Raw genomic sequence first — 26,031 nt, 5'->3', positions numbered from 1 at the left:
TTCTTTACAGATCTCATGATTCTGGATTCCACAGCTCAAACATGGGCTTTCCTGTGACTCCCTTGATTTCCAGTAGACTGCTGCTATGGTTTCAGAAAGCAACCAAGCTGATTACTTCCAGAACTTTAGGTGCAGCAAGGTAACTGCCATTTATTGAGGGTTACTTCCTTTCACTTCCAGTTAAACAAATCTTGAAGGCATTTTTCCCCTTTTCAACTTTGTCTCATACTGAATACAAGTTCCCAATTTCCATCTCAGTCTTCTGCAACAGAACTTGTCTTTGTGTCCAGGGATCTGGGCTAACCATGCCCCTTTCTCTGGCTGCAGGCTACTTGAAACGGGTAACTAACTGCATGCATCTAAGCTATCCCCCAAAGAACAAAAGACAGGTGAGAACGAGTGAAGGTGTTTTTTTACCCTCACTGTCTTGCTGCTCTTCTACTTGTTGTTCTTCCACCACAGCCTGGCTATTCTTGGATATCTGAAAGGAGAAATGCACAAGAGTGGGATTGAGGTGAAGGGAGAGAGGAAAGCAAGAGATATATACTTACGCCATCTGCAGTCTGTAAATCAGAAGAAATTTGGGGATGAGGGGGGAGTGATATTTGAGAGGAGGATTTAGCATGGGGATACTGTCAACTTGCATCTTTTCAGTTTGCCACTGACTATGACTTCAGCAATGGCTGCTGCAATGATGGCAAGCACCATCTATTCCATGAGTCTGAAGACATGCATCCTTGCCTATCACTCACTGGTTAGCACCTGCTGCCTCCAGTGTGCATGACCTTGCCCTGTAAGACAAAGAAGTGCGTCAGTAAGTGTGGTGCAATCTGAGTCAGCTGTGGTTGTCATGCTTGAATAGCTGGCATTGTGTGCAACGTATGTGAAGTGGGTATGAGCTTACAGCAGTGTTAATTGTGTGAGGGTGAGATGAAGCTATGAATGTTGGTTGTGAGTCCTGATTGATAGAGATTATTGGTATGTGACTGACCGATGTGTGGTAATTGAAGGTTAGGTGGTTTGAGGTTAGTGGTGCAGTTTTAGATATAGCATTTAAAAATCAATTCACTGACCTTGACCACTCGAGCTGGGTCATTGAACTTTTTGAGGCGCTGTATCCAGGTCCTCGGGGCTTGATTCCAGGCTTTGATCTCCAAGACCATCTGATCGCACTGGCTTCTGAGAGCTTGTCTGGAGGACATCCTGGTCCCCTGTGGATAAAGCATATCTCTCTTTCTCTGTGCACCTTCTCAACCAAGGCCTCCAATGCAACATCAGAAAATCTTGGAGCCTGCACTTCCCATGTTGTGCCATTGTTGTGTCTTTCCCAGATCAGGATCAGTTGTAGAATGACTTCCAGCACCTCTCCAGCCACAATACGCCTCAACTTTAAGAGATTCAGGCTAGCTTTGACCCAGCTTTAACTGGTGCTAGACTCTCACATGTTTGGGCCACCTGTCAAGGTATGCAACCACTCAAATGCATAATACCCTATCAGGATCCCCGCATCTGTTTTCATAGGTTATCAAATTCAGCCCCCATAGTATCAATTTAGTACCACTACTATTTAATTATCAACCCCGGTAAGTTTATTTTGTTGATCCCTTAATTGCTTTCTCCTTATCTTAGTTTGCCTTTGTTACTCATGTGCCTATGGATTACCTAACAATCTCTTTATATATGCTGGTATTTTCATTTTATGTTTCCTCTTTGCTTTTCTAATAAACTTCTCAATTTTTTCCTAAATTCATCATTTTTCTATTGTTTGCTGTTAATTATCTGTTGTCTCTGTTACACAACTTTGGAACTCTGATCTTAACAATTCTAATGATTTATCTGCCATTACCTTGTACACTTACACAGCTTTTGGCAGAGTCTGGCACAATGCATTTCTAAACAAGTTGCCAACATATGTGGTTTCCCTTTATGGCTGCCTAGTTTCATCTCAAATTGATCTTTCATGGTGTAATCTTATCCTCTGACATGTAAACCAGACTGAGTAAGGGTAGTGGGCTCCTTTCTCCAAAGAACATAGAAACAGTTGGGTTTTACAGCAAAATTAGAAGCTTTCCTGTTTTTTTTCTGGTGCCAGCCAGAAATTACTAGATTTATTGAAATTATTTTGATATCTTGCCATGGCAATATTGCAATTCACTATCACTCAGAGTATTGGTCTAGGGCGATGACTACTACAGCACCACACTCAAGTCTTCTTGCAGCGCAATGGCAATTCATTATATCTTGACATTCATCATGCCCTTCAATAATTGTTGCTTCTTACGAACATTCAAAGGCGCAGGTTTCTTAATTCCTCTCACATGACTAACCAACAGTTACCACTTTTTATCTTTGACAGCAAGATTGTAACCTGGAAAGGAGCAGCAAAGTTTGGAGATGTCCGCAAGCTTACTGTGTTTAGTTAAAATTCAAGACCCTTACTCTCCAGGAGCCACTTCTGTTTTGTGAAACTAACCCTAAAAATGTTCAGTACAACCATGCTGTAAGGGTCATAAACTGAGTAAACAAGGCACATTCACTAATGGGGATATTTGCTGTATCTCACTCCTGCCCCTGGTGTACCTTCGAAGTCTCCAGACTACTTTGGTGTATTTCCAAACCATTTAAGCATATGAGCAGTTGGACCTAATTTCAACACCTTGCTTAGATGACTGAAAATAATAAGAAAAAAAATCTTCAACTGAATTGAATGATTTTTCAGCAGGAAAATATCGTCGAATGAAGATATGTATACAAAATGTCATAGATAATTTTTCCCCATTTAAATGTTCTGTGTAGTTTTTAGAGACATTATAAAAAGCCAGTCTCTTGCAACATTACTGCAATCTTCCTTGATTTACCGTAATTTATACCATATGATGTTTATTTGAAGGTTGGAATATGTAAAGCAGGATCTTGTGTAGGTTTGATTTTTGATAGTCCTTTAAATTCAGCCTATTTATGCCTACTGAACATTTCTTGAAGCACTTAAATCTGCACAATCAGTGCATTGTTTAAATGGCAGCTGCACAAATTCATTTCATGACAACCAGACATTAGCAGAATTTTGTGATGCAAGAAGTTATAAAACTAGACTATGAATAGAATATTATTAATTATCAAAAGCAGCAAAAATGGCTCGGGTTCTGGTAAAAATTGCTTAAGATTTGATTTATTTGAGATTAATCAGTTGCTCGAACTAGACTGGGCATATTTATTACCTATGTAGGCAATATTATGCAAACAGAGCAATATTTGGTGAATAGGTTCAGGTAATTGTCTAGATATATATTTATGATTTTCATTTTGGTCTTTAGCTGCAAAGGACATATTAACTTTAAATTGAATTATTTGCAATGTCCTTCTGATTATTGAGCAACTATACCTTTGAATTCATGGATAAATCATAATGAAGTAGGAATCGATGACTAAAGAAATTGCATCATGAAGAAAAGGTTGCAACAGGGAACAAGATTAAAATATACAAACACCTGGCTGGACATAGCTTTTTGAATGAATCAAGTTAATCCTCAAGCAGGCACTGAAAATTATTGACAGAAATATTAATTCGCTGTCTGCCACAAAGTGCACACGCTTGTCTGAGAGTTATTGTTTACCTAACTGTAAATATTATAGTTTTGTCCACTTAAATATGACACCAAGTTCACAGAAGACATGAAGTGCCGAATGTATTGTGTGCGTATTGTGTGTGTGTGCGAGAGAGAGAGAGAGAGGGAGGAAGAATGAAATGGGGAGCATTTATTTGTTTAAACAGACAAATATATTCCTGTGAATTACATCAATTACTAGCATTCTATCTCAGGAATTGCCAAGGGACACTATTCCGTTGATGACCTACACTTTGGTACATCTTATAGGTATCCCCTTTTCAACATTAATTTTTGCATTGTTTAACAATTGCCAGTTCTTTTTGAAACTTATGATTGTTTTATGTTCCACAGCATAAAGATGACAGACAATTTTATTTTAGGACTGATTTCACAAGAAGCTTCAAAATACAATGGAAGCAAGTGAGTGGATTTTTGAGGACAAATGAATATCTGTGAAGACAATGGAGCAACTTCAAAATAGAAAGAAAGATTTGCATTTATATATGGCCTTTCATGACAACCAAACACCTCAAAATGCTTTTTAGCCAATTTAGTACTTTTGAAGTGCAGTAATCAAATGTAGTACTAATGTAGGAAACGCGGCAGCCAATTTGTACACAGCAAGTTTCAACAAACAGCAATGTGATAATGACCAGCTTCTGTAATACTGACTGAGGGATAAATATTGGCCAGGACACCAGGCATAACTGCCCTGGTCTCCTTCGAAGTAGTGTCATTGAATCTTTTATGTCCACCTGAGAGGGCAGTTAGGCCTTGGTTTAGTGTCTGATCCAAAAGATGGTCTCCCCAAGACTGTAGCATTCCCTCACTGCTGCACAGGAACTTCCATTTCTGGTCACTTCTAATGGCTTTTGAATATATTTTTAGCAAGTGGCATAGAAGTGTTGCTGGATTAGAGATATACCATGTACACAATCATTACCAAATCCACGTAAAAGGCAATTGTTATTTCCAGATTAGTCCAAACAAACCATGTCCTATCTGAATGTAGTGTTCAGCTTACTAACTATCGTGTTGTATGTTTAATGAATGTTTCAATGTGTAAATGAGGTATGGTGGAGAACTGCAGCTGTTAACACTTAAGAGCATCATCAAAATAAAGAGAAAAAACACGTACTCAAAACATTAAACCCTATTGACTGATTTCACAGGTGAGGCCTAATTGACCTCCTCCAATGCTACCCTTTTAATAAATTAACAATAAAGATAAATTGTCTTTCCTAATAGCTCCAGTTATCATTATTTGATGCTCCATTATATGCACCACAATGTCTACAGATAATGCTGCTTCATTGTATGAATTATTGACAAGCTTTATTGACCACAATTAAGATTAGGAAAATACTTAGTTTGTTTTGTTTCCCTTTTATAACTTTGATTGTGTTATCATCTATAACATGCTATCACAACTTGTAGATTATGATTGTATTGGAACTAGTTGATGGGGTTAATTATTTTTGGTAGCCATGTGATTCAATTACCAATGCTGGAAAATGAACATACGAACATACAAATTAGGAGCAGGAGTAGGCCACTCAGCCCCTCAAGCCTGTTACGCTGTTCAATAAGATCATGGCTGATCTGAATGTAACCTCAACCCCACATTCCTGCCTACCCCCGATAACCTTTCACCCCCTTGTTAATCAAAGATCTATCTGGCTCTGCCTCAAAAATATTCAAAAGCTCTGCTTCCACTGTTTTCCTTGAGGATAGAGAATACCCCCAAGTAATCTTTGGGCTAAGTGTGCAACATCACTGGGTACCTGCACTATTACCCTGATAATCCAAACATTGCACCTCCCCGTCTCTAAACTTTACTCTTCTATTCATCTTGCCAAGCCACATTTTTTATTCTCAATTTGTACAACATAAAGGAAATCAATACTTTGAACTAATCTTTTCATAATTCCCCCCAAAAATTACAAGAACATGCCTTTAAAATTACTCTTTCACCGCTGTACAATGCATATCTATGGGGTTTGGCTAAGAAAATCACATTGATATATTGTGATTCTGCACTGGTGGCCCGTAGCTTTATACATACAAGATATTTTGGAGAAAATTTGATTATTCCCTTGAATATTTTGTTCTACTTTTTTTCTCCTGTCCCCTTATTGTTGGCACTAACTCATGGCTATTCTTAATATGAGCCTTAACAGTATTGTGGGCAAACAGGGGCAACATAATGAAACCTGATTCTATCCTCACACAAAGCTCCATGCATGTTCACTTTCCAGCAGTGGTCATTCAGTAATCAGACGTGGCAACGCTGAGCTCAGGGACATTGAAACCACATCATAGTACTGCTACTGCCATACCAACACAAATCGGGCTTGGAATCACAGATCTACCTGGCATACATGGCTCAGTACCACAATGGACAGCTAACTCATCAACTAAGCCATCAAAGAAACCTTTTGTACATTCCAAGGAAAAACATACTCGTATTTGTTGAAAAGAAACCTATAGTGTGGGCAGTTTTATAATCAATGGTTAGGTTGTGTTGGGATTTTTTGTGAATATGTATAGGAAAACCAGTTATAACAAATGCCTCAGTGTTCCAATGGCCTCTGGCCAAGCCAGATGCCTCTTGATCCATTAAGAGTGCAAGAACTTTGACAAACTTTCACATACAGTAATTATTTACATGGTGTTGGGCTTTAAAAGGCATAGAGTGGAACCACACAGTAATGTGACTTTTACTGTGTAGTTGCCAGGAGGCTTTACAATCACAATCACAAGATAGATATTTACAAAATTTAAGATTCTAAGCATTGGTGGGTTTTGAGGGGTGGGGCGGGGACTGGGGAAGGGAAGTTTAAAAAAATGCAAACTGACTTAACGGCCTAAAGAAGATGCCGCACAGAAAATATTGTACCTACATGGGTAGGCATATAGACTGCATGCAAATGTATGGTTTTTTTTCTCCATTCAAGGCAGCAAGTCAAGCTCATATCACAACAGCTCATTTCCTTTGATCATAAGATCTCGATCTTGAAAGAGTGTATACAGGGAGAGATAATATTTGCTTGTACTTTTTCTTTCAAAATCAGCTGTTTTGAGGTTTGGCACTGTGGTTCCCTCGTCCCAATGCTTTTCCTACAGATGGTCCCTGCTCACTCAATTCACTACCCATCTAGTTTCAATCGGTTGCATTCTTACCTCTCAGTCAGAGAGCTAGTTGCAGCTTTAAACTCAAATCAAGTACAAAATCTAAGCAAGCATTGAAGGAGTGCTGCATTGTCAGAGATATTGTCCTTCAGGTGAGATGTAAAGCCAGCTGAGATTTTAAACCAAAGCCTTGCCTGCTTTATTCAAGGCTTTAGATGAGTGTCAAAGATGCCACAATACTATGGAAGAAAGGCAGGCAGCACTCCTGAAGGCCTGTCCTTCAACCAATTCAATCAATAACATTAACTACTGCTTCATCTCTTTGCTCTTGATGGAACATCATTATTCCCAAAATGGCTGATGTGTTGGCATTTTCAAGATCTTAGCTTTCTTTTGAAAAAGCAAGCTGTTTCAGTTTTTAAAATTTTATTTTGCAAGGCTCATGGCGGGGACTTTCTGGCCCCGCCATGGCGGGACCAGCCTCGGGGGATGTGGAGGCCCAGCCAAAAGTCCATTGACTTTCAGCAGGACCAGACGATCACGGTGGTGGATAGGGCTGGAAAATCCCGCCCATGGTAAATTAGGGACTTACAGCCTAAGGGCACTGGGCAGGGCTCGAATTTATGATCTGCCATGAAGGAATTGCTCATTTGAAAAAATCTTTCTTGCCACTTTGTTGGAGAGGAACTTCTAAAATTTAAACAAAATAAAATCGGAATTATAATCATTTGTTGTTGAGGAATTTTTTGATGAACAGTAAAATGAAGTAAGATGCTGCAAACTAGTTTCCTGCTTTAGTCTTTTCATCCCCTGTAACAGCTCATATTCCTAGTGAAAAACAAAGAAAACCATAGTACGCTTTTATTTGTTTTTTTTTTAATCCATTAATAGAAAATCAGCAACTTAACCTTCAGGGCTTGAATCCATTCTTTATTAATATAACAGACCATCAGCCAATGTTAATTCATCCACCCAGAAATATGCTGAAGTATTCCTAGTGTAATATCCAATTGATTCTTAAATGATGCCAGGGTTTTTGTCTCCTCTACTCTATCTGGAAGTTTATTCTACCTATTGATCATTCTTTGTGTTCTAAGTTTGTCTTTAATTAGTTTCAACCTGTGTCTCATTGTGTACTCTCACAATGTAATTGAAAGTAATATTCTGGATTTACTTTCTTCATTTAATTAACTAGTTTAAATACCTCTATAAAATTACCTCTCAGATGTATTTTTTCTAGGTTAAAAAGTCCAAGGTCCTCATCTTTCCTCATTGCTTACATATTATGCAGGAGGGTCTAATAACGTGGCTCTTGTCTGCACTTCCTCCAGTGCTTAAATGTCTCCTTGGCAACAATAACTGGATGGAATATTTAAGGTGCAGTCAGTTTCACCAAAGCACTGAAAAATTTAATCACCACTTTCTCTGACTTTTTAAAATATTGTATTGAATATGTTGATCGATGCTTTCTGTCAGTTGGACATGTTTAGCAGCAAGTCTAAGAAGACACTTAGACATCAAAATTGGCTCATGTCTGAATTGGGACCCGATGCAGCACGCAGCGCACACAGCACAGATCTAATGAGACAGGACCATGTCGAATTGGTCCACCAACCTCTTCTTTATGCCTTTCAAATGGATGGAGTGAGATCTCATTTTAACCTTATTAATTTCAATATCATTCATGAGTTAAGTGTGTCTCCTATTTTCTTGCCTGCAAGTAGCATTTTGCACATGTCTGCATTGCATTTTCACTGGCTATTCTTTTGCCAACCTACAAATCTTGTACAATTTATTCTGTAATTTCTGAGCTGCAGCCATAGATTTCACTATCCTCCTAGTGTGATATAATTTACAAATTTGACCACTTTGAGTAGCAGTCTCAACACTGAGCCTTCATGAGGCACCTCATTCAGTGGGCTGGAGTTTGTCATTCCTAGGAGATGATCTGGGAGGTGGAATCCCTCAAAATGGCTGTGAAAGGCATCAGAAGGGGCCCTGATGTCTTCTGCCACCATAGGATATTCTCAGTGGTGCAGGTGCCCACCAACTAGAGGTGAGCGACCAATTAAACCAATTAATTGTTCAATTAACGGCCACTTGCCCTACCCCACCTACATTTTACCAGCATCAGGAAGGAACCTTGCCATGTGGGGCGACCACAAGGTGAAGGACCCCCTTTTAGCGAGCTCCTGGGAGTGGGGCCTTAATTAATGGCCGATCCATGGCCCCAGGGGCAATGACCGTCCCGCAGCTTTGACGCCGCTGACGGGGGGGTTCACCACTCCAGGCCTCGGCATGGAATAAAAAAACTTACCTGCTCTTTGAGGGCATCTTAACATGGAGGTGCCCTCTTCCTCTCCCTGCAGCCTCAATAGTGGCAACTGCTCTTGGTGGCACTGCCAAAGCTGCTGAGCTGCAGGCCATCTTATTTGGCTGGCACCTCTGAGAGGCAGAGCTCTGTCTTCAGTGGACAGAATATCCTGTCCAGAGCCCTGTTATCTGCCCACAGGGGCTCGCAACCCACTTTTGATTCTGACAGCAGGACAACATTAGATTTGAGAAAATTCTGCCCAATATTCCCTCTTGCTGAGATAACTACTCTTATGAATAATCATTGTTTTCTATCCATCAGCCAGCTTCTTATGCACTCTCAAGGTTTATCTTGAATCCCTAGTACTTCCAGCTTAATTCATATTGTTTTGTGTGGGACTTTGTCTAAAGCCTTTTGTAAGTCAGTAGGGTTTTCCACAGTTCACTTGAGCTGTTACTTCCTGAAAGAAGGCATGGAAGTATAGTGAGATGGAGATTTCTCTTTCTGAATCCATGTTTATAATTAACCAGTCATCATCATCCCTTTCAATCAAGCTGGTTAATAATCCATTTCTTCTTCATCACCCGCATTACTCATCTCCACCCCACCTCAGCTCATCTTCTGCTGAAATTCTTAACCATGCCTTTCTTATCTCTAGGCTGGACTATTCCAATTTTCTTCTGTCTGGCTTCTCACATTGCACAGTCTGCAAACCTGAGCTCATGTAAAACTCAGCTGTTCATGTCCCACTGTATCAAAACAATTCTCATTCACCTACCACCTTGTGCTTGCTGGTCTATATTGGCTCCCAATCCAGCAACAATTTGATTTTAAAATTCTCATCCTTGTTTTCAAATCAGCTCATGACCTTACCCCTTCTGTATCCTGAAGTTTCTTCGGCCCTATAACCCTTGGAAATCTCTGCACTCTTCTATTTCTGGCCTCTTGTAAATCCTCAATTTTCATCACTCCTCCATTGGCAGCCCAACGTTCAGCTATCTAGGTCCTGAGCTCTAAAATTCCCTCCATAAAGCTCCCTACCTCTCTAAATCTCCCTCCTCCTAAGTTTCTTTGTTCCAATGTTCTTCCTTTAAGTTGCCCCTTAAAACCAACCTGTCTGACAAAGCTTTAGGTCACTTGTCTTAATTTTATTTTATTATTTCATGGGATGTTAGTGTCACTGGCAAAGCAGCATTTGTTGTTCATCCTTAAGTGATCTTGAGAAGGTAGTGATGCTTTTGACCCAGTGACAGTCAAGGAACAGTGCTATAGCTCCAAGTCAGCATGGTGTGTGGCTTAGCGAGGAACTTGCAGTTGGTGGTCTTCCCATGGATCTGCTGCCCTTGTCATTCTAGGTAGTAGAGATCACAGGTTTGGAAGGTGCTGGCGAAGGAGCTTTAGTGACTTGCTGCAGTGCATCTTGTATATGGTACACATTGCTGCCACTGTGCATCGGTGGTGGAAGGAATAAATGTTTAAGGTGATGAATGAAGTGCCAGCCAAGTGGGCTGCTTTGTCCTGAATGGCATTGAGTTTCTTGAGTGTTGTTGGAGCTGCACACATCCAGGCAAGTGTAGAGTATTCCATCGCACTCCTGATTTGTGCCTTGAAGATGGTGCGCAGTTTTTGCGGAGTCAGGAGCTGGGTTCCCATCACAGAATTCCCAACTGCTGACCTCAGCCACAACTGGTCCAGTACAGTTTCCCATCAATGGGAAACCCCAGACTATTGCTGGTGGGACATTCAGCAAAGGTAATACGTTTGAATGTCAAGGGGAGATGATTACATTCACTCTTGTTGGAGATGGTCATTGCTGGCAATTTTGGGCATGATTATTACTTGCGACTTTTCAGTCTAAGGCTGAATGTTGCTGCATACAGATACGGACTGCTTCAGTATCTGAGGAGTCGTGGATGGTACGTAAAACTGTGCAATTATCAGCAAACATCCCTACTTCTGAACTTATGATGGAGGGAAGGTCATTGATGGAACAGCTGAAGATGGTTGGGCCTAGGACACTGCCCTGAGGAGTTCCTGTGGCTGAGATATTTGGCCTTCAACATCCACAACCATCTTCCTTTGTGCTTGAAATGAGCAGGTTATTACTGAGTAAGTGCTGTATGATAGCACTGTGATCCATCGCTTTGCTAATGAGCGAGAGTAGACTGATGGGGCAGTAACTGGCTGTGTTGGATTTGTCCTGCTTTTTGTGGACAGGACATGCCTTGGTAATTTTCCACATTGTCAGGTGGATGCCTGTGCTGTAGCTGTACTGGAACAGCTTGGCTAGCAGCACAACTAATTCAGGAGCTTTAGCACTGCTACCGGGAAGTCGTTTAGGCCCATAGCCTTTGCAGTATCCAGTGCCTTCAACCATTTCTTAGTATCACATGGAGTGAATTGAATTAGCTGAAGACAGGCATCTTCTCAGGGTTGAGATAGGTCATCCACTCAGCACTTCTGGATTAAGATAGTTGCAAATACTTCAGCCTTGTCTTAGAAGAGGGCCATCTGTTTTGGTCAGCAGTGAGGGACAGGAGGATGTGACTGTCAGTGAGTCAGGTAATGAGACCAGGCAGACAGTAGGGGTTTGCAATTGTCAAACAGGTTTGAGGTGCTCACAACCTGTGTGGATGAAAACAAAGTCTGCAAGGTGGATGAGCTGGTTGGCCATGGCACTATGGTACAGGAAGCTGTTCAAGCAGAGGGAGCACAAAGGAATGTAGTGGTAGTAGGGGATAATATAGTGAAGGGAATTGACACTGTTCTCTGCAGCAAAGAGCGCGAGTCCAGGTGCCATGTTGCCTGCCCAGTGCCAGGGTTCGGGACTTCTGCTCAGGGCTGGAGAGGAACTTGCAGTGGGAGGGGAAGGATCAAGTTGTTGTGGTCCATGTAGGTACCAATGACATAGGTAGAACTAGGAAAGAGATTCTGCAAAGTCAGTAGGAGGAGCTAGGCACCAAATTAAGAAGCAGGACCTCAAAGGTAATAATCTCTGGATTATTATTGGCATAGGGCAAATAAGATTAAAGAGACAAATGCACGGATCAAAGACTGGTGTGGGAGAAGTGGGTTCTAGTTTGTGGGGCACTGGCATCAATACTGGTGAAAGTGGGGGCTGTACCGTAGGGACAGTTTACACCTGAACCATGCTGGGACGAGTGTCCTCGCAAATTGCATAACTAGGGAAGTAGAGAGGGCTTTAAACTAAACAAGAGGGGTGAGGGTTCAAGCTTGGGTAGAGGTAGCAATTCAAGGTGTAGAGTCAAGACAGGGGAGCAAAATACTAATATGAGAAATGAGGGTCAGGGAATGGCAGGAAGGGACAGAGAGAAAAAACCCAATAATACATCAAGTCAAGACTAGATGTTATAAAGGTAACAAAAAGACAAAACTGAAGGCTCTCTATCTGAATGCATGTAGCCTTCATTATAAAGTAAATGAATTGATGGCCCACATTGAAGTAAATAAACGTGACCTGATAGCAATTACAGAGACGCAGCTGTAGGTCGAAAAATCTGGGTTCTTAATATTGAAGGGTACATGACATTGAAGAAGAATATGAAGCTAGGTAAGGTTGTAGGGGTAGAACTGTTAATTAAAGAGGGCATTGGTGCAATAGTTAGAGATGACATGGGTTCAGGAGATCAGGATGTAGAATCGGTTTGGGTGGAGATGAGGAATAAAACGAGGAAAAAGTCATGAGTGGTAGTGTTCTACAGGCCCCCTAACACTAGCCACAGTGTAGGACAAAGTATTCAAGAGAAAATATTGTGTGCTTGTGATAAAGGGATGGTGATAATCATGCGTGATTTTAATTGACACATAATCTGGAAAAATCAGATTGGCAGTAGTAGCCTGGATGAGGAGTTCTTAGAATGCTTTCGAGATAGTTTCTTAAAGCAGCATGTTCTGGAATCAACCAGAGACCAGGTTATATTAGATATTAGGTATTGTGTAACATGGCAGGATTAATTAATGACCGCAGAGTAAAGGCACCCCTAGGTAGCAGCAACCACAATATGATTGAATTTTATATCCAGTTTGAAAGAGCCTAAGACTAGTATCTTAAAGTTAAATAAGGGCAACTATGTGGGGCTGAAAGCTGAGCTACCTGAAGCGAACTGGGAGACTAGGCTAGAGGATCGATCAATAGAGAAGCAGTGGTAAACATTTAAGGGGGTATTTCAAAGTATTCAGTATAAGTACATTCCTACTATAAAGAAAAATTCTAAGGGGAGGACCCACCTTCCGTGGTTAACTAAAGATGTTAAGGAAAGCATCAAACTTAAGGAAAAAGCATACAACTCAGTAAAGATGAGTGGCAGGACAGATGATTGGACAGAATATAAAGAATGGCAGAGAATGACTAAAAGGTTAATCAGGGGAAAAAAATTAGAAAATGAGAGGAAGCTAGCTAGAAATGTAAAAACGGATAGCAAGAGTTTCTACAGGTATTTAAAAAGGAAAAGAGTAAGTAAAGTGAGTGTTGGTCCTTGAAAGAGTGACAGTGGGGAGTTAATAGTAGATAATAAGGAAATGGTGGAATAAATGAACAAATATTTTGCTTCTGTGTTTACTATAGAGGATACAAAAAACATTCCAGTATTAGCTGCAAATCAGAAGGTGAACAGGAGAAAGGAACTTGGTGAAATTGAAATCACTAGGGAAACAGTATTGAGCAAATAGATTGAGCTGCAGGCTGGCAAGTCTCTGGGTCCTGACGGATTACACCCTAGGGTCTTAGAAGAGGTGTCGAATGAGGTAGTCTATGCGCTGGTGTTATTTTCCAAAATTCGCTAGATTCCGGAAGGGTTCCATGGGCAGAATTTTCCCGTTGTGAGGGGGCGGACCCTGCACGCCCATGCGTAAAATGATGCGCGGTGACATTGAGCGAGCGTTCCAACGTCACCGCGCGCCATCAAGATATTCCATTGGGCGAGCGCCTGTTGATCTCCAATGCGCACTTGCCGTTAATTAACCGGCCACTTAAGACCCTTGAGGCACCAATTGTCGGCGATTTTCCGGCGCCCGTGCAATCTTTGGGTCAGCGCACAGGTGCAATGGGCAGGCGGGTAGGGCACATTTGTATAAGCCTCATCCATGGGCGGGATAAGAAGGCTCAGTGGGGTCGCGAGTGCGTTCCGTTAAATATTGATTTTTCAAAGTTACTGATACTTGCCTGTGTGATCTGCAATACTTCAAAACATGTACTAGCTGCTTGGACTGGACTCATAACCTTCAGGTCAGCACTCGGCAGTGAGGAATCTTTTTTGGGCCTGTATGTTTCAGGAAGCCTTCCCTTAGCCTGGGAATAGGAGCTCAACTCTCCACTGGAGGCACCTCCTCCTCTGAGGAAGGGAGGGCTAGAAGGGGGAGGAGGCAAGGAGTGCACGTTCAGCCTCCAGGGAGCCACCCTTGGGAGGGCAGGCGCAGGCACAAGGGGTGCAGAGCCAAGATGCAGTCCAAGGCGGAAGGGGCCACAGAAAACGCCACTATCCTGCTGCCAGGGTATACAGGTGGTGAAGCAGCTACCTCAATATGTCTGAGATGCAGTGCCGAAGGAGGCTCCATCTCTCAAGGGAGACAGTCAACTATATCTGTCAGATGATTGGGCCTGAGATCTCCAATCGGGAAGAGTCAGCATGGGTTTGTGAAAGGAAAATCATGTTTAACCAATTCATTGGAGTTTTTTGAAGGAGTATCATGTGCAGTGGATAAAGGGGAGCCTGTAGACACATTGTACTTGTATTTCCAGAAGGTATTTGATAAGGTGCCACATCAAAGATTATTACGGAAAATAAAAGCACATAGTGTAGCATGTCTAGAAGATTGGCTGGCTGGCTGAAGGCAGAGAGTATGCATAAATGTGTCTTCTTCTGATTGGCGGGATGTGATGAGTGGAGTCCCATAGGGATCTGTACTGGGGCCTCAACGTTTTATGATTTACATCAATGACTTAGATGAGGGGAGTGAAGACATGGTAGCTAAATTTGCAGATGACACAAAGGTAGGTAGGAAAATATGTTGTGAAGAGGACATGAGGAGGTTGCAGATGGATATAGATAGGCTGAGTGAGTGGGCAAAGATCTGGCAAATGGAGTTTAATGTGGGATAACGTGAAGTTGTTCACTTTGGCAGGAAGAATAAAAAAGCAGAGTATTACTTAAATGGAGAATGGCTACATAATTCTGAGGTGCAGAGCGGCCTAGGTGTTCTAGTACATGAGTCACAAAAAGTTAGTATGCAGGTACAGTAGGTAATTAAGGCGGCTAATGGAATGCTATCCTTCATTACAAGAGGGATTGAACATATGAGTAAGGATGTTATGCTTCAGTTATACAGGGCATTGGTGAGGCGACACCTCGAATACTGTGCGCAGTTTTGGCCTCCTTATTAAAGGAAGGATGTAAATGCATTGAAGGCGGTTCAAAGGAGGTTTACTAGACTGATACTTGGAATGAGTGGGTTGTCTAATGAGGAAAGGTTGGACAGACTGGGCTTGTTTCCACTGGAGTTTAGAAGAGTGAGGGGCGTTTTGATTGAAGTATACAAGATCCTGAATGACCTTGACAAGGTGGACGTCGAAAGGATGTTTCCTCTTGTGGTTGAGTCCAGAACTAGGGGGCACTGTTTTAAAATTAAGGGTCGCCCTTTTAGGACAGAGATGAGAATTTTTTTCTCTCAGAGACTTTGGACTCTCCCTCAGGAGGTGGTGGAGGCGGGGTCATTGAATATTTTTAGGTCAGAGGTAGATAGATTCTTGCTGGCAAGGGAATCAAAGTTTATCGGGGTTAGATGAGAATGTGGAAATCAAAACACCATAAGATCAGTCATGATTTATTGAATGGCGGAGCAGGCCCGAGGGACCGAATGGTCTACTCCTGTTCCTATTTCTTATGTTCTTATGTTTTTGTGTCTTCTGCACTGATGTGCTGAGCTCCCCCATCATTAATGATGGAAATATTTAAGGAGTCTCCTTCTCTGGTTAGTTGTTAAATTGTCTGCCATCATTCACTACTGGATGTGACAAGATAGCAGAGCTTTGGGTCCATTGTGTTGTTTGTGGGATCGCATAGCTCTGCCTATTGTATGCTACCACCACTGTTGGGTATGCATGTAGTCCTGTGCTGCAACTCCAGCACATTGGTACTTCATTTTTATCTATGCCTGGCGCTGCTCCTGGTATGCTCTCCAGCTCTCTTCTTTGAACCACAGCTGATCCCCTGGCTTGATGGTAATGGTAGAGTGAAAGAAATGCTGGTCCATGAGGTTACAGATTGTAGTTGAATTCAATTCTGCAGCTGCTAATGGCCCACAGTGCCCCATGGACACCAAGCTTTGAGTTGCTAGTTCTGTTCCTAATCTATCCCATTTAGCACAGTGGTCATGCCACATAACACAGTGGACAGTATACTCACTGTGAAGTCGGAATTTCATCTCCACGAGGACTGTGTGGTGGCCACTCCTACCGATACTGTCATGGACAGAAGCATCTGCAACTGGTAGATTGGTGAGGACGAGATCAAGTAAATTTTTCTCTCTTGTTGGTTCCCTCATCACCTGTTGCAGGTCCAGTCTGGCAGATCTGTCCTTTAGGACTCAGGCAGCTCGGTCAGATGTGGTACGACTGAGCCATCTTGGTGATGGACATTGAAGTCCCCCACCCAGAGTACATTCTGTGCCCTTGCTACCCTCAGTGTTTCTTCATAGTGATGTTCAACATGGAGGAGCACTGATTCTTCAGCTAAGGGAGGGGGCTAGGTGATAATCACCAGGAGGTTTTCTTGCCCATGTTTGACCTGATGCCATGCGACTTCATGTGGTCCACAGTCAATGTTCAGGACTCCCATGTCAACTCCCTCTTCACTGTATATCACAGTGTCACCACCTCTGGTGGATCTATCCTGCTGGTGTGGCAGGACATAACTTGGGTGATGATGTAGGTGTCTGGGACATTGTCTGGAAAGGGTGATTCAGTGAGTTTGACTTAGTCAGGATGTTGTTTGACTAGTCTATGGGACAGTTCTCCCAATTTTGGCATGAGCCCCCAGATGTTAGTAAAGAGGGAAGGACTTTGCTGAGCAGAGGGCACTGTTGTCATTTCTGGTATCTGATGCCAGTGATCCTTCCAGCTTTATTCCTTTTGTCTGTAGCAGTTTGATACAATTTAGTGGCTTTCCAGGCCATTTCAGAGGACAATTCAGGATCAACCACATTGTGTGAGCATGAGTCACATGTAGGCCAGGCTAGGTAAGGACAGCAGATTTCCTTCTTAAAGAGCATTAGTGAACACATAGACTTTAATTTTTTTTTATTCATTCATGGGTCGATGGCATCACTGGCTAGGCCAGCATTTATTGCCCATCCCTAACTACCCTTGAGAAGGTGGTAATGAGCTGCCTGCTTGAACCGCTGCAGTCCATGTGTTGTAGGTACACCCACAGTGTTGTTAGGGAAGAAGTTCCAGGATTTTGACCCAGTGACAGTAAAGGAACAGTGATATATTTCCAAGTCAGGATGGTGAGTGGCTTAGATGGGAGCTTGGAGGTGGATATGTTCCCATGTGTCTGCTGCCCTTGTCCTTCTAGATGGTAGCGGTTGTAGATCGTAGTGGGCTTGGAAGGTGCTGCCTAAGGAGCCTTGATGAGTTTCTGCAGTGCACCTTGCAACCTCTACCACCTGAAAGGAACAGGGCAGCAGACGCATGGGAACACTGTCACTTGCAAGTTCCCCTCTAAGCCACGTACAAACACAGAAACACAGAAATGTTACAGTGCAGAAAGAGGCCATTCAGCCCATTGTGTCTGCATTGGCTCTCCGAATGAGCAATTCACTTTGTGCCCCTCTCCCATATAGAAGTCCCTATAACCCTGCACATTCTTCATTTTTAGATAACTGTCCAATTCCCTTTTGAATGCCTCAATTGATCATTCCTCCACCACACATCCAAGCAGTGCATCACAGATCCTAACCATTCACTGCTAAAGAAGCTTTTTCCTCATGTCGCTTTTGCTTCTTTTAGCAATGACTTTAAATTACACCATCCTGACATGGAACATTCACTGTTGCTGGGTCAAAATCCTGGAACTCCCATCCTAACAGCGAAGGTGGTGGCTCACCACCACCTTTCTCAAGAACATCAATTGGTTATTAATCTATTGATAATCTTCAAGTTTATCCCTGACAATCAATTCTATTATCTTACATGCAGTTAAAGTTATACAAATGGGTATGCAATTACTTGGGTCTGTTTTCTGACTCTTCTTAAATATGGGTACTATATTAACCTGAGTCCTGCCTAATGATACCACCCAATTTTCCGCAAATTTCTCATAATTGTGCTGTAGTCCACGCTCTCTAAAATTAATCAGGATGCACCAGTTTTAATATGCTTTTTCTTGTTTGCATAACATTGTACACACATTTCCCAAGAATACTGGCAACACAAGCTGATAAAAACCTGTCCTCAGTGGAACTTATGTACATGAAGATTCTTGCAATATTTTTGATGCATATGGAATGAGAATTGTGATCTCGCATATCACTTCTTCATTATAAAAGGTGACCCAATTTTGTGAAGGTATACATGCAACCAAAACTTCTCTTTTATTCTCTCCTGAATTCACTCTTTATTTCTCTTTCCATACCTAATTTAACTCCAATTCACATTACTTTCTCCTCAATTATTCCTCCATTTCTTCATTTATCTTTAAATCTCATTGGTTAATTCTTTAGGCTGTTGGTCTCATCATTGATCAAGGTTTCAAATGCCCTGTTGACCCTGCAATGCTGTTATCAGTAAGCACATATAGAAATTTATGGTGGCAAATTTTTTTTGAGCTGAATGGTGAGGGAAAACGTCCAAAAGGACATACCACAAGATGTCTTCCTCCAGCAAATTTTGACCCAGGAAGTTTCTTCTTAATTTTCTGGAAATAGCATGCCCTTATCCTCAGGTAGTAGTTTTGACAGCTATTTTTGAGCATCTTGAAAAATTGGCCTGGTGCTTGATAGACAGGAGCCCACTATAATTGACTGCTCAGTACAGGACAGACGATTCATCTTGAAGGCTTATTGGGGCAGTTCACAGCAATGCAGGGTCAGCCAGAAGCCTACAATCTGTCTCTACAATAATGTTTGAACCAGCTTAGCCCTGAAGAGTTCACAATGTAAGAATAGTCTTCTGTCTTTCGATCATGTTTAGAAAGAAAGTAAAGTTACAATTTTATTGCTTTCATATGCTGATAAGTATTATGAAATGAATATTTTCACTATTCTAAACTGTATTCCATTTGTTTATATATTATTTGGAAATAAACTTTTCTTTTGGTTTCATCTTGGTGTAGTGCTTACTCATTCTGCCGTTCATAAAAGGAGGAGAATTAAGATCACAATGTCCGTGTCTATATGAAACAAGACTTGGGCAATATCCAGGCTTTGGCTGATAAGTGGCAAGTAACATTCGTGCTACACAAGTATCAGGCAACGTCCATCTCCAACAAGAGAGAATCCAACCATCTCCCCTTGACATTTAAAGGCATTACCATCGCTGAATCCCCCACTATCAACATCTTGGGGGTTATCATTGACCAGAAACTGAACTGGACCAGTCATATGAATACTGAGTGGGCCAGAGGCTGGGAATTCTGCAGAGAGTAACTCACCTTATGACTCCCCAAAGCCTGTCCACAATTTACAAGGCACAAGTCAGGAGTGTGATGGAATACTCTCCAATTGCCTGTATGAGTGCATCTCCAAAAACACTCAAGAAGCTTGACACCATTCAGGACAAAGCAGCCCACTTGATTGGCACCCCATCCACCATCTTAAACATTCACTTCCTTCACCACCAACGCACAGTGGCAGCAGCATATACCATCTCCAAGATGCATTGCAAGAACGCATCAAGACTCTTTGATAGCATCTTCCAAATCCTCAACCTTTACCACATGGAAGGACAAGGGCAGAAGATGCATGGGAACACAACCACTGGCCAGTTCCCTTCTAAGCTGCACACCATCCTGACTTGGAACTATATCGCCATTCCTTCACTGTTTGTGGGTCAAAATCCTGGAACCTCCTTCCTAGCAGCACTGTAACTGCACCACATGTACTGCATGGTTTTAAGAAGGCTGCTCAACACCACCTTCTCAAGGGCAATTAGGGGCAAAATGCTGGGCAGCCAGCTATGTCAGCATCCCATGAACGAATAAATAAAACGTTATTATTATGTTCCAGTGACTCATGTACAGAGTAAGTGTGTTTTTTTATTATCCCGAAATCATATCACAGTTTATCTAGACTTCGTCAGAGAAAGACCATGCTATATCATCGATACCTTGAGCTCTTCTTATGGGAATGATCGTTTATGTTGAATCTGAGAGCATATCTGGTGTATAAACCCCAAAATATTGACAGCCATCAAAATGCATGGCGTTTAGATGCTACATGGAAAAAAGTAACAGAACACTTTCAATGCATGCTGCCTCTATATTCTTGTCAAATGCATAGGACCAATATATTTGCTGGACTAATCTGTACCTAACATAGGTAGTTTCTTTTTCAGCACATATCAGTATATTGTTGCCACTTACTAGTACAGGAATATTGAATTCCAGTCCTGCTAAATGCCAATTAGAGCCTCCTTCTTCCCTGTCCATACTCCAAGCTTTGCAATCAAAGGTCCCAAGGTTATTTTATTGGCCATGAGAGTGCCTGGTAAAGAGTGCAGATAAAGTGAAGGAGAGAAAAACAAAAATAAGGATTTAGTGTAATGAATTATAAAACAAAAGAAAAATATCATCTTTTAAATAAGGGAAAAATACGTCAAAAAGTATGTTACATACATAGTTTATGAGACTTTGAAGAGGGTTGGAACATTACAATGGGTACCAGGTGATGTCCATCTCCAACAAGATATAATCTAACCATCTCCCCTTGGCAATCAATGGCATTACCATCACTGAATCCCCCACTATCAACATCTTGAGGGTTACCATTGACCAGAAATTGAACTGGACTAGCCATGTAAATACTGTGGCTACAAGAGCAGGTCAGAGACTAGGCATCCTGTGGTGAGTAATTCACCTCCTGACTCCCCAAAGCCTGTCCACCATCTATAAGGCACAAGTCAGGAGTGTGTTGGAATAACCTCCACTTGCCTGGATGAGTGCAGCTCCAACAACACTTAAGAAGCTTTACACCATCCAGGACAAAGCAGCCCACTTGATGGGCATCCCATCCACAAACATTCACTCCCACCACCAACGCATAGTAGCACCATTGTGTACCATCTACAAGATGCCTTGCAGAAACTCACCAAGGCTCCTTTGGCAGCACCTTCCAAACCCACAACCACTACCATCTAGAAGGACCAGAGCACCAGATACTTGGGAACACCACCACCTGGAAGTTCCCCTCCAAGCCACTCACCATCCTGACTTGGAAACACATCGCTATTCCTTCACTGTCACTGGGTCAAAATCCTGGAGCTCCCTCCCTTACAGTGCTGTGGATGTGCCTACACCAAATGGACTGCAGCGGTTCACGAAGGCAGCTCACTACCACCTTCTCAAGGTCAGTTAGGGATGGGCAATAAATGCTGGCCCAGCCAATGAAGCCCACACCCCTAGAATTAATAAAATAAACTTTGCTCCTTTATCCATCTCTGGCTTATGGGATAGAAATCTCTTCTCTCTGCCAGCTGTGAAGATTCACAAGGACTAAATATACCCCAGCTGACTTCTTTGTCAGCAGCAGCACACAGAACAAAACAAACTATAGGCTAGCACAAATTGGCAATCCTATTTGACGGGCCATAAAAGAAAATGATGTGTGTGGCAAGCGAAAAGATTTATACTGCTTCAGTAAGGGAGCCTTTCTGAAGCTGCAGTGAAGACATGCCATTGAAGTATCCTAAAGAAAGCTTTGCTCTGTACCTGCTCTTTTATCTTGGGAGTGCATGTTAATAACAAAAATATTCCCTTAACTCAATACTGACATCCATCACTATGATCAAAAATTTCACCAAAACATGCAAATATAAAAATGTTTCCTAACTTGCAAAATATTTACATTTTGTAACACCAGGGTGGTAATTAAAATTAAACCCACCCAAAGAGAAACTGACTGAAGCAGATCAGATGCTCACTAAAATCAACGGAAAATAAACTCAGGCAGGGTGTAAAACAGGTGAGGTGTGATCTATAGGCCTCCAAACAGTCATGATAAGGTAGGGGATGGCATTAAATATGAAATTAGAGATGCATGTAACAAAGGTGCCACAGTAATCATAGGTCACTTTAATCTACATATAGACTGGGCAAGCCAAATTAGCAATAATACTGTGGCGCATGAATTCCTGGAGTGTGTACGAGATTTTATTTAGGCCAGTACATCAAGAAACCAACTAGGGAACAGGCTATCTTAGGTTTGGTATTGTGCATTGATAAGGGATTAATTAATAATCTCATGCAGGGTCCTTTAGGGAAGAATGATCATAACATGATAGAATTCTTCATCAGGATGGAGAGTGAAATAGTCTAATCCGAAACTCCTAAATCTAAACAAAGAAAGCTACGAATGTATGAGGGGTGAGTTGGCAAAGGTAGATTGGGGAACTTCATTAAAAGACATGACGGTACACAGGCAACGGCTAACATTTAAGGAACAAATGCATGCATTGCAACAGTTATACACTCCTTTCTGACGCAAAAACACAACAAGGAAAATGGCCCAACAACGGCTAACAAAAAAATTAAGGATAGTATTAAATAGAAAGAGGAATCATATAAAGTTGCTCTGTAAATTAGCAAGCTGGACAATTGGAAATAGTTTAGAATTCAGCAAAAGAGGACCAAGAGATTGATTAAAGAGGGGAAACATAGAGTCTGAGAGTAAACTTGCAAGGAACATAAAAGCAGACTGCAAAAGCTTCTATAAGTATGTAAAAAGAAGAAAAATTAGTGAAGATAAGGTCCCGTACAGTCCGAAATGAGAGAATTTATAATAGAGAACAAGGAAATGGCAGAGCAATTAAACAACTACTTTAGTTCTGTCTTCACAGAGGAAGACACAAATAACTTCCCAGAAATGCTAGAGAACCAAGGGTCTAGTGGGAAGGGGGAACTGAAGGAAATTAGTATTACTAAAAAAATAGTGCTGGAGAAATTAATGGGACTGAAAACCAGTAAATCCCCAGGGCCAGATAATCTACATCCCAGGCCACAAAAGGAGGTGGCCATGGAAATAGTGGATACGTTTGTTGTCACCTTCCAAAATTCAAGAGATTCTGGAACAGTCCTGGCAGATTGGAGGGTGATAAATGTAATCAAGCCATTTTAAAAAAAGGAAGGAGGGAGAAAACAGGGAATTAGAGATTGGTTAATGTCCCAGATATGTACTAAGTGCAGTAGTGTGTAGGAAAAATAATGTTTTACCTGTTGGCTGCAATGGTGGCTTTTCAGGCCATATTAGAACCATAGAACCATAGAAAAGTTACAGCACAGAAGGAGGCCATTCGGGCCATCTTGCCCATGCCAGCCCAAGGACACCCAGGTGCCCTTCCTAATCCCACCTTCCTGCACCTGGCCCATAGCCCTGCAGCTTACAGCACTTAAGGTGCAGATCCAGGTACTTATTAATAGAGTTTAGAGTTTCTGCCTCTACCACCAACTTGGGCAGCGAATTACAGACACCCACTACCCTCTGTGTAAAAAAGTTCTTCCTCATGTCCCCTCTACACTTTCTGTCACTTATCTTGAATCTATGTCCCCTGGTTCTAGAATTCTCCGTCAAGGGAAACAATTTTATCCTGTCCACTCTATCTATTCCCCTCATAATTTTGTATACCTCAATCAAGTCACCTCTCAGCCTTCTTTGTTCTAAGGAAAATAACCCCAACATATCCAATCTCTCCTACACTTTTCTAACCCTAGCAACATTCTTGTAAACCTCCTCTGCACTCTCTCCAGAGCTATTCAGTCCTTCTTGTAATGTGGTGACCAGAACTGCACACAATACTCCAGTTGTGGCCTCACCAGTATTTTATACAATTCCAACACTATATCCTTACTTTTATATTCTATACCTCTGCCAATGAAGGAGAGCATTCCATATGCCTTCTTTACAACCTTGTCTACTTGAACTGTTGCCTTCAGGGACCTGTGTACTTATACGCCAAGATCTCTCACTTCATCTACCCCTCTTAGTATATTCCCATTTATTGTGTAATCCCTGTAACTATTTGACCTCCCTAAATGTATAACCTCACACTTCTCTATATTAAAATCCATCTGCCACTTTACCGCCCACTCCACCAAACCATCTATATCATTTTGGAGATTATGGCTATCCTCTACACTATCCACTATTCGGCCAATCTTTGTGTCATCTGCAAATTTCCCAATTGTGCCCCCCACGTTCACGTCCAAATCATTATTGTCCCAATCCCACCTCATTAATCATGCATTCCCAGGAAACATGTTGTTTTGATGGTGGGAGAGCACTCATTCGCCTGCTAACCCATCACCTTACTGGTTCCTCATGCTGGGCACCATATTTAAAGAGAAGGCATGTGTATACTTCTCAGTGCCTCCAGCCCAGGACTGCTGCACAGAAGACATGGCCCTCAAAGGCAAGAAGGCTGCAAACCCCTGATTCAGTGACACATCCCTGCAACGCCTTTTCGACACCGTGAGGGCCCATCGTGATGTCCCCGCTCCCTGCTGTGGCCAAGGAGGGGCAGCAACATCACCAATCCGGCTTGGGAGGTGGTGGCAGCAGTAGTCAGTGCCAACACCCTGCAAAACAGGGCAGCCACCCAGTGCCAAATGAGGATGAATGATCTCTTCCATTCCTCCAGGGTAAGTCACTCTTCTCATCACTCTCAACTCACACACTCACAAACCCATCACACATCCACAGGGATCTCACTCACTACCAGCTCAAGGGGGCATCACCATACACTCTCTCACGCACACCTTCATTGTCCTAGCCCGTCCATGGGACCACAAACCACCCATGCATGCCAGGCATACTTACCATTTGCAACACAAAACAAAATCAGAATTACCTGGAAAAACTCAGCAGGTCTGGCAGCATCGGCGGAGAAGAAAAGAGTTGACGTTTCGAGTTCAGATGTTCTGTTGAAGGGTCGTGAGGACTCGAAACATCAACTCTTTTCTTCTCCGCCGATGCTGCCAGACCTGCTGAGTTTTTCCAGGTAATTCTGTTTTTGTTTTGTTTTGGATTTCCAGCATCCGCAGTAGTTTTTTGTTTTTATACTTATCATTTGGCCTGGCAGGCTTCCTGTTTACATTCTCTCCATCTGTATTCCTGCAGGACAAGCTGGCACACAACAAGAGGGAGAGGTCACAGAATAGTGAGGGGAATGCCCGAAATTAACGTTTTCACAGGCAGGCGAGGATTTGGACTGTTCCTGTGCTGACGGTGAGGCCAGCAGTGCTCTACCAAGTGAGGATCCAGCAGTGCATCATCCATCAGGCAACCAAGCTGTGAGTGATGTGCCCTGTTTCACAGGCCACTGCCATGCACTAATTATCTCCCCTTGCTTTCGTAGGCACATCTGGGAAACAGCAGAAGGCATCCCCGAGCCAGGCCCTTGACTGAAGCCCCGAAGACATCTCAGAACAGGAATCTGATGAAACCCGTCAATGAAGACACTTCACAGCGCTCACCCACACCCTCCACCAGTGCAGAGACACACACCTCAGCGGGACAAAACTTTAGAGTAGCCTCAGGGTCACAATCTGGTGAGCAGATTGCACTGTCTGATCCACAGCAGGTGAAGACTTCTCAGGATTCCGACACTCAGAGGACTGCTGGAGACCAGAACTCTGCTGAGTCTGAGTCAGATGACGAGCCTCTGGATCTGGTCATGTCACAGTTGCTGGAGCTGCAAAGGCAAGCTCGGGAACATCAGGAAGGGATGTCTGCTGCACACTAAAACAGAAA

This window comes from Cetorhinus maximus, chromosome 2, assembly GCF_964194155.1.
Source record: "Cetorhinus maximus chromosome 2, sCetMax3.hap1.1, whole genome shotgun sequence".
NCBI lineage: Eukaryota > Metazoa > Chordata > Chondrichthyes > Lamniformes > Cetorhinidae > Cetorhinus > Cetorhinus maximus.
This window is presented reverse-complemented; position numbering follows the sequence as displayed.